This window comes from Elephantulus edwardii, unplaced genomic scaffold (assembly GCF_000299155.1).
Source record: "Elephantulus edwardii isolate Elephantulus edwardi_28Jun2011 unplaced genomic scaffold, EleEdw1.0 scaffold00015, whole genome shotgun sequence".
NCBI classification, from domain to species: Eukaryota; Metazoa; Chordata; class Mammalia; order Macroscelidea; family Macroscelididae; genus Elephantulus; species Elephantulus edwardii.
In genome coordinates, this window is record NW_006399765.1 from 3722292 (window position 1) to 3732162 (window position 9871).

Genomic DNA, 9871 nt, shown 5'->3' on the forward strand with positions numbered 1-9871 from the left:
AACAACAACAACGCAGGTCAGCACAAGGCTTCGATCTGTCATTCATAGGGTCTCTGTGAGTCAGAGTCGACTCTATAGCATCTAACAAGAGATGGATGTAGTAGCAAACTTGCAATCAGATGTGATCCTCCTATCTTACCCTCCAGAAACTCAGAGCACTCACATGGACATCGAGTCACGTGGAACAACAAAGAGACACACCCAGAGTGACACACAGCACAGGAAAACCAGGTGTACACACTGTACAGAGATATTCCACAAAGAAACACACATCCCCACATCCACATCACACAAAGAGCCTTTTGATCATGCAAGATTCAGAGACTTGCATGTATATACAGTGTGCTTCTTGGCGGCCTAGCGAAACCACACATGCGTGCTGCCAACAAAGCCTACTTATAAACTGCAATTCTCTACCCTCTCTTCACACACAGCATTGGGAAGAAATAAAAGGAAAGCATAATAGAATCAGAGAAGCAAAATACAGGGTCAGAGCAAAATGCAACGCTTAGGGCCTGCCAGGGGAGATGGGCAGGGAGGCCTGAGGGGGCGTGGTCAGTGCCACGGGGGGCTGGACCATGGCTGGGGCGTGGCTAGAGCGGCGGAGGGCGGGGCATCGCACCCGGTAAGGAGAAAGGAAGGGACAGAGGGGCACGAGCAACCTCAGGGCAGCGACTAAGGCCCTAAGTGAAGGGGCAGGGAGGGGAGCTCTGGGAGTCTTAGCCTGGATCGGCTCCTCCCCTGCAATGCATCGCTCTGCTCCCCAGATATATATAAAACCACTCCATTCTGTGGGCGCAGGAGAAGGAAGGTGACCTTGACGCTGTCCCTCTCCTCGGCCTCGCCCCCTTTCATTCTTATTTTAGGGATGACGGGAAGGTGGTCTGGTGTGTGAAAGAGAGAGGTGGAGAGGCTGAGGACTCAGCAAGGGTACCCAGGACGAGGGTTACCATGGGAACCACTGGGCGAGGAAAGAGGAAGGGGCCATGGGATCTAAGGGAGGGAGAGCCTGCATGGAGGATGCGAAGGGAGAGGGGCACAGGAGGTGACAGGCTCCGAGGCCTGAAGATGGATAGACTCGCCTCTGCGAAGGCGTCCACCCCGAGCTCTCGAGTCCCGCCCACTCTGGCGTCCAGCGCAGCCCAGGCGGGGAGATGGGGGGCTCTAGTGGCCTTGCTGGGGGAAGTCAGGCCTTGAGGTCTCTCATCCGGCCTCCATCACAACTGCGGACTGGACTTGTCTCCTAGTAGAGATTAACCACATTCTTTCCCTTGGGGGGAAACTGAGGCAGAACGTGGTGGGAACGGGTTTTTAGTAGAAAGGAGGGAGGGGAGGGCATCTTGTTCTTTAAAGCCTCAGCCTAAGGCCAGGCTTAACCATAAGATGTCAAGGTGCAACCCGGCTGGTGCAAACCTTGTCCCCACCTGCTACCCTGGGACCCCACCTCCCAGGCTCGCCAGGGGCTGGGGCGCAGGCACACCGAGGCCGGCGTGGCCTGGGCTGGGGCGCAGGCCGCAGGGGTTTCTCTGGAAGTCCGGGGAGGGCGGGGTAGGGGTCAGGCCGCGCGGAGCAGCGGCTGAGCTCACCTCTCCGCCTGCTGCCTCCGCTGAGCCGGAGCAGGAGCAGGAGCAGGAGCGGAGCTAACGCCGGGTCAGTCTGCGCCTGCGCCGCGGTGGAGGGCGGGGGTGATCTGAGGGCGGGAGGGAAAGGAGGGGTGCCCACCCGCCTTAGAAGCTGGCTTTGTAGATTGCAACCCCCTGCAGCTCTCGGGCTCCACTCCCAGAGTTCCCCTGGCCATTCTCTGAGACCCCAGGACCCCATGGAGACTTCTCAAGCTCAATGACGAATCCATCACATCTCAAGCCCCCGCCCTTCTCACTGAGGACTCTTTCTCTAGTGGAGCCTTCATCCCTTCTCTTTATGTTCAGATTCCTTTCTGAGTCTCCCTCCCTTATATACAAGAAGCCTCCACCCTGGTAGAAAAACTCATATTCTCGGAGCCCCTACTCCATCCTTGAACTCCACCCTCTCACTGGGCCAGAAGGGCCAGAAATTTGCTAAAAGCCCTCGTCTTCCCACTTACTTATTCATCCTTTGTCCTCTGAGCCTCTACCTCTTTTAAAGGATCAGTCCCCCTTGCAGAAAAGAAAACTAGGCTAGGGTGACCAAACTGCGTGTTTCAACATGGACATCGGGGATTCTGTCCCTGCTGAACATATTAAATCCTAATGACCCATTAAAAGACCTCGAAGGCAACTATTAGACAATGTAGCCTTCACAACAAGTTTTTAAACTTCTAGACTCACTAAAGGGAGTTCTGGTGGCCTAGTGGCACAAAGCTGCGCTGCAATCCCGAAAGCAAACCTTTAATCCCACAAGCTGTGGGGTGGGAGAAGGATGGGCAATCTCCTCCCTTGGGATTTACTGCCTCTGAAAAACCGCTGGAGGGTCAACTCTGGGTAGGTTCCGACTCCATGGTACAACAGCAACAACAGACTCACTAAAGTACTTTGGGTTAAAATCAATTAAAGTTAGAGATGGAATTCTACAAGGCTTTGAGTGGAAAGTCCCCTGAAAAACTTCTCAGCTAAAACGATTCCAGGTTTTAAGATCGTATTGCAGCTGTGAGTGCTTTGCCAACAACCTTTAAGTCGACAGAGCTTTGGGGTAAGAAAGCGGAGAAATAAAGGCAACCAATGAACCAGGTTTCATCCCTCAGTGATGCAAGTGATTAACAATTTGGAAATGTTATACATTTAAGACCATTCCAGAGGTGCCTACAAAGAAAGGCCTGGTGATCTACTGTTGGGTGGGGGCGAGGTGATGGGGGCCTGTAACTGAAACTTAAAATGATCCCCAGCAGTTTACAGACAGGAAGTGGTCTGGAGTTTGGGGGGGCTATCCCTCAACTCAACATCAGGTCGCTTTGAGCCTTGTTACTCCCAATCTGCTCTATGGCATCAGTCCATGTCACTTTAGGAAAATTATGAGCATTTCAAGGATTAATATTCTAAAGTGCTTGGAGAGGTGCGTGGCTCATGTTGTTGTCACTAGGTGCAGTTGAATTGATTTTGACCCTGTGTGACAGAAATAAAACCATTTTATAGAGGTGTTTATGTTGTAGCCTAGTGGTTAAGGAGTTGAGCTGCCATTCCAAAGGCAAGCTGTTTGAATCCATCAGCTGCTCCTCTGGTAAAAGATGAGCAAGAGTCCTGTGGGATTTACAACCTCTGAAAACTTGAGCTGTGAGTCGTTTCGGACTTGATAGGACATAACAAAGACAACAATCTTCACGGGAGCAGGTTTCCAGGATTAACTACCCTGCAGCCCCTGTGTGGCTTCTGACCACCAACTTTCTGTAGCTGTTGAGTAGCAGAACTTAACTGTTGTGCTGCCAGGGCTTCTGGTCTATCCAGCTTTGTTTCCCAGCCTCCCTTCATCACTGGCCTCCAGCTGAGCACAGCCTATGGGAGACTGCAAGGAGAAAGAGAGAAGCTGGGGGTTTTCTCCCTTCCTCTTCCAGCTTTTCTGGTCTATCCTGAGGATACAAGCATTCTATCTTCACACTTCATCCCCTTGCCACGTGACAACTTGCATACTGTTATCTGTTTACTTATAGAATGTGCTTCTATTCACAAGAGTAAAAATCTATGAAAACAGAGTCTCTGTCTGTTTTGCTCATTGATGAATCTCTAGTGCCTGAGACCTAACAGGTGCTCAGGAAAAATTTGTTGAGTGAGTGAATAAATTCCACACTTGAATCAAACACATGTGTGTGCACAGAGAGGAAGAGAGAAAGAGAGCGAGAGAGACTGCGCGTGAAGAAGATAACTAGGTGTCACATCTGAGACATTCTCCCATTCACACTGTAAACCCTCCACTCAGCTCAGACTCAAGCCTCTTTCTGCTCCAGGTTGGAATTCACCATCAAAGGAACTCAGGGAGAGAACTTGGCGTTCAGTTCAAAGAAAACCCTGAAAACAGATGAGGATGAGGAATTGAGTTGCTAAGAAACTCCCAAAGATGGGAAAGAGGGCTGCCGAGCATTGCTAGGCAACCTAGAAGCTAGACAACAGGCATGCTTGACTATAAAAATCTTTTTTCCTCCTTTCCATGAGCTTCTGGACTACAGGCTGGATATGCTCTCAGAGACTTCTATCCAGTCCCATCATCTTACTGTACAATCGAGGAAACTGAAGCCTCAAGGCTAAGTTACTAGCCCAAGGTCTCTCAAATCCAGAGACAAATTACATGGGAGGGGACTGTCACAGGGTAGCATGACATGTCTGAGGCAGTTAGAGGGGAGAGCTGGTAGCTTAAGCTGAGTCTATGTAAGAGTGATGGAGTTAACAGTAAAAGGCTTGAATGAGAAGTGAAGAACTTTCGATTTTTTTTTTCCTGAGGCAAATAGATTCAGCCTGGCTCATGGCCTCTGAGCTGGAAACAAGTCATGGCCGGCTGACCATCCAGTGGGTTTCAAGGCTATAAATCTCACTGGAAGAGACTGCTCATCCTTCTCCCTGGAGATGTCGGTGGATTTGAACCACCATGAAGGTGTAGCTTTTGGGTTAACAGCACAACTCCCTACATACTATGCCACCAGCATGCCCTGAGGTTGACAGGAAGCCACTGAAAGGTTTTCAAAAGACCCACTGGGCTGCAGTGTGGAGACTCAAGAGCAAGTTCAAAACACCTTCAAGACTCTTCATGCCCTCTTCCCCATCCGCCCATTTCTCCTCACCTTTCCATCCAACCACAGCCCACTGTTGTCACTGTCAGCCTCTCTTCCCAGGTCTTCTTCCCACCTGCTGCTTCTGGTGTCAGTAAAGCCCTTTCTTTCACTTCTCCTGCCTCGTTTTATTGTTCTAAACATTATTTCTCCATAACAAATGACCTAAGGCGTATCAGGGTGAAGCAATTCTCATTTCATTAAGATCGCAGGTTCTGTGGGTCAGGACTGAAGCATGGCACAGAGGGGGAATAACTTGTCTCTACTCAGTGATGCCTGCAGCCTCAACTCGGTAGAAACCTCCACAGTTAAGGTGACTCGGAAACCTGGGGTCTGAAATCATCCTGAGGCTTCCGCACTCAGGCGCCTGGAGCCAGGCTTCAACCACCTCCCTGTGGTCTCTCCATGTGGCAAGCTTGGACTGCCTGACAGCGTGGCAGCTGTCTGAGTCGTCAAGTACTGCTGGAACAGAAATATCACAAGTGGACAAACAAATTTTATTCTCTCATGTTTAGGAGGGAGCCCTGTTTGCCCAAGTGGTAAGGCATTGTACTGTCAATCCAAAGATCCGTGGTTCAAATGAGCCAGCATCTCTGGAGGAGAAAGAGAGACAATTAACTTCTGTTCAATTTACTGCCTCTGAAAATTCACTCAGGTCAGCTATAAGTTGTCCTGATTCGATAGTTGTTTTTTTTTTATTATGTGCCATCGAGTTGCTTGAGACTCATAGTGACAATGGCCCTGAAACCTGCTCTGTCCTGTGCCAACTTTCCTATCCCTGACACAGCTGCCCTCATGACTTCAGTCCCTGAATCAATCCATCTCATCAAGGGGCTTCCTCTTTCACTGTCCCTCCACCCTTCCAAGCATCATGTCCCTCTCCAAGGACTGGTCCCTCCTTGCAACATGCCCAAGGTATGTCACACGAAGCCTCAGAATCCTTGCCTCTAAGGAGCAGCCTGGCTTCACCCTCTCCAGGACAAACCTGTTTGTTCTCCTGACAGTTCATTGTATATTCAATATTCTTCTCCAGCACCACAGCTCAAAGGCATCAACTCTCTTTCTATCATCCCTAGTCATTGTCCAGCTCTCTGATGCATAGGACATAGTTGCAAAATCAATGGCCTGGATCAGGCGCTCATTAGTCTCCAGACTGACGTTGTTACTCTTCAGTACTCTGGAGAGGTCTCTGACAGCAGATGGTACACAACAAAAACACAGTTTAGGAAGTTAGAAGTCTGAATTCAGGGTGTTAGTTCTTGAAGGCCTTCTCTTACTGTTGGCTCTAAGGGGGAGGGTCCCTAACTCCTTTGAACATCTATGGGTTTGGCAACCCTTGGAGATTTCTAGGTGTCTTGTTATCAACTTTCCCCTGGGTCCAAGAGGTTCTCATCTTAGGGACACTGACACTAAAGGATATGCTCCACTCCTGATTCTTCTTTCTTGGTGGTACTGAGGTCCCTATGATATCTGCTCACTTGGCCATCTCAAAAGAGATGACTTCAAGCTAGAGCCACATCTTGTAAATTGCATTCTGCCTCATTAACGTTAACTGCCATTCATCTAGACTCATTAATATCATGGTTACTGTTATATGCCACCAAGTTTATTGTGACTCATAGTGCCTCTATGAATAATAGTTCTGAACTGTGCCCTATCCTGAGTCAATTTGTCTTTAATACACCCATCCTCATTACCACAGTCACTGTGTCATTCCATCTCAAACAGCATTTTCCTCTCCTATGCGGACCCCTTACACTCCTGAACATGATGTCCTTCTCTAAGGACTGGTTCCTCCTAGCAACATACCCAAAGTATGTGAAACAGAGTTTCAAAATCCTTGCTTCCAAGAAGCAACCTGGTTTCACCCTCTCCAATACAGACTTGTTTGTTCTCTTGGTGGTCCATGGTATGTTCAAGTCTCTTCTCCAGTACCACAATTCAAAGGCATTGATTCTTCTTCTGTCATCCTTAGTCATTGTCCAGCTCTCTGATGCATAGCAAGTAATTCCGAAGACTATGGCCTGGATCAGGAATACCTTAGTCTCCAGACTGGCACTGTTGCTCTTTGGCACTCTGGAGAGGTCCCTGACAGTAGCCTTTCTCAATGCAACTCCTCTTTTGATTTCCTGACTGCTGGTGTCAAGAGTGTAGATTCTGAATCCAAGCAAGATGAAATTGTTACCATTAATATCATAGAGGTTAAGATTTGTAACATGTAGGATAATTACATCAGATCACAAAATAGAAGATAATCCCTAAGAAGCATGGCCAGATCAACACATATTTTTTAGGGGACATGATTCCATTTATAACAAAGGTTTTGGGGTATTTGAACTTTGTGTGTGTACCGTCATGTGTGTACTGACTGGTACAGGAAGAGACTGTCCCTCTTTCACCAGTAGAGCATCTGGTGGTTTCAAACAGCGCAAGTCTGGGAATGCAGTGCAGCTTCTTGCCACTAGAGCTCGCCAGGAAATCTTACAGTATCATTTATACTACATTCTCTAATAAGTGGATCACACACACAAGACTAGACTCAAGAGGAAGGTAATTTATGGAAGGAATGTCCAAGAATTTTTGGCTCTAAAGACATCACGCCTACTGAGGTTTCAAGTTCATCCTGTGCTTCAGGAGGTGCTTGGAAGTCAGAGGGTCAGAGAAAGGGAGGAAGACCGTCATGAAATGTTTCAACACAGTGATTGCAACAATGGCCTTCAGCATGGCAGAGATTGTGCAATGGCCCAGGATAGGACAAGGTTTTGATCTGTTGTGTAGAAGGTTGTTGTGAATCCTAGTCACCTTGATGATACCTAATAACAGCCACCCTCAGGAGGTGACCTAACCATGTCATGCTCCATGTTGAAGCTCAGGGCCTCCTCTGTGTTCCCCGGCCCTGCATTCACCTCCATCAAAGCACCACCATCCCTGTGTTTGTGTCTTTTTTCCTCCTCTGCTAAGTGCAACAAGCACAGACCATAACTGGTTTCCCCATCTTTGTATGTATGGCCAGTGTCTAGTACAGGGCCTGTAAAAGCAGAGCCTTAATGGGTAAAAATTAGTTACGAGCGTGAGTGAGTGAATGAACTAAGGCATGGAGTCCAGTACAGAGGTCACTCTCTCCTCATGAAGTTTACATACTAATTGGAATAAAAGAAGTATATATGATAAAAATGCCAGGTAAAGAAATATGCCATGGAGAAAAAGCAAGCAAAGCCTGTTGTGTACAATCAACTTGGAATTGAGTTTTCGGAGGCAGTTTAATCACATGGGAGGAGGCTGCCTGTCTTTCTTCCATGGAACAGCTGATGGATTTGAACCAGATGCCTTTGTTCTTACAGCCTAGTTTCTTTCCACTAGGCCACCAGAACTTGCTAAAGGAAAGCCTAGGAGGAGCTAATATGTTATGCAGGAGGAGCAGAGAACTCCAAATTCTTTAAAAGAGTGCTTGGTTCTTCCCTGAACCAAGAGATTGGAAGTAGACTGTTTTGATGACCTTGACCGAGGAAGCTGCCATATTGTGCAAGGGCCTATGAGGGCCGCGGGGGACAAAAAGGCAAATCGCTTCTTAGAGCTGAGAGCAGCAAGTGGCTAACAGCTAGCAAGCAGGCCAACAGAAACCTGCCCTTAGCTGTGAGAAACTGAAGCTTGCCAAAAGCCACGGGAGTTTGGAAGAGAACCCAGAGCTCTAGAGAGAAGGGATATACAACCTGTCCAAGATCTCGGTTGTGAGATTCTCGGCAGAGGAAGTACAGGCCTGGGCTCCTGACTCAGACAGAAAAAAAATAAACAGGTGCTGTTTTTAAGTGCTAAATTGGTGGCAATTTATTTAACAACAACAACAAAAGATAGCCAGTCTACCAGTGTTTGGGTATTTTTAAAGCCTTGAAACCAAAATAGTTCAAATAGTCCAGGCAAGGAACCTGATTCAGTAAGGAGTCAAGGGCTACATGATTGGAGAGACACAGGACATACCTACCCCTTTCATCAGCCTTCAACTGCACAGAAGGCAGGCTTCATACTCTACCCAGCCACTAGGTGTCCCCAGTGATGCCATGAGGTGTCTCCCCACCTTTCACAGGTCAGACACTGAAATGGAAGCAATCAAAGCAAACATACAAAAATCATCTCTATTTTTATCCCAACATCCTCCTCCTCCTCTAACTTTATATATGGGCAAACCGGTTTACAAAAGAAGAGCTTTGTCCAAAGCCCCCAAAGCTCTAGTGTGCTCTCTCAGAAAGGCTTTTTGCCCTGGGGCCACCCTGCCTCATACCCAAGGACAAGTAGATGGTTCACCTCCTTCCTTCCTGTTCTAGACTATTCAAATGGGACCTCATGGGTTTGATCGGGGAGGGGCTGCAAGTAAAGAATTGCCAGGACGACTTGCAGTTTCTAATTGAAGCTTACGGGTGTAATGACCATAAAGTGGTCAGACTGCTAAGCAAAAGTCAGCAGTTCGAATCCACCAGGTGCACCTCAGAGAGAAAGATGGGCAGTCTCCTCTCAAGACTTCCAACCTCAGAAGCCTGATGGTCATCATGAATTGGAACCAATCTGAGGGCAGTGGAGTTTTGAATTTCCAAACTGGGAATAGGTGCAGTCCAAGGATTAGAGCTAGTGGTGCTGGACTGGGGAAATGGTCCCTTAAGGTTGAAGGCATCCAAGGTGACCACCAGCTACAGTTACTGGGTGAGGGATCCAATTCCTCTTGTCCCTTCTGCTGGAGACTAAATTCCTGATAAGCATACATGCAGGCTAATTAGTTTTGTTTTAGGTACAAACATTAGGCATGAATAAATACCTATGGAGAGGAGGAGGAAGCAGGATTGGATTGAGTAAAAAAATCTACTGACCTGATGGAGTCTTGGTCATTTAGGACCCAGCCTTTGAGAGTTTCGTACTGGGCTCAAATAGCCAGGAAATAGTGAAGCCTTTGTACCCTGCCTTGCTCAGACCAGATTAAGGTTGTCCTGAGAGGGCTGTGGCGGATCTCCGAGTGGAGCTCACAGCTGGAAGCTAGCCACTGCCTGTACTTCCCAAGAGCTGGACAAGTCCTTTCTTGAAAGTGATTTTCCATGGCACCTGTGAGGTCCTCCACACAACTCTGCCCTTTTTATAGGCTTGCCAATCTTACCTCCG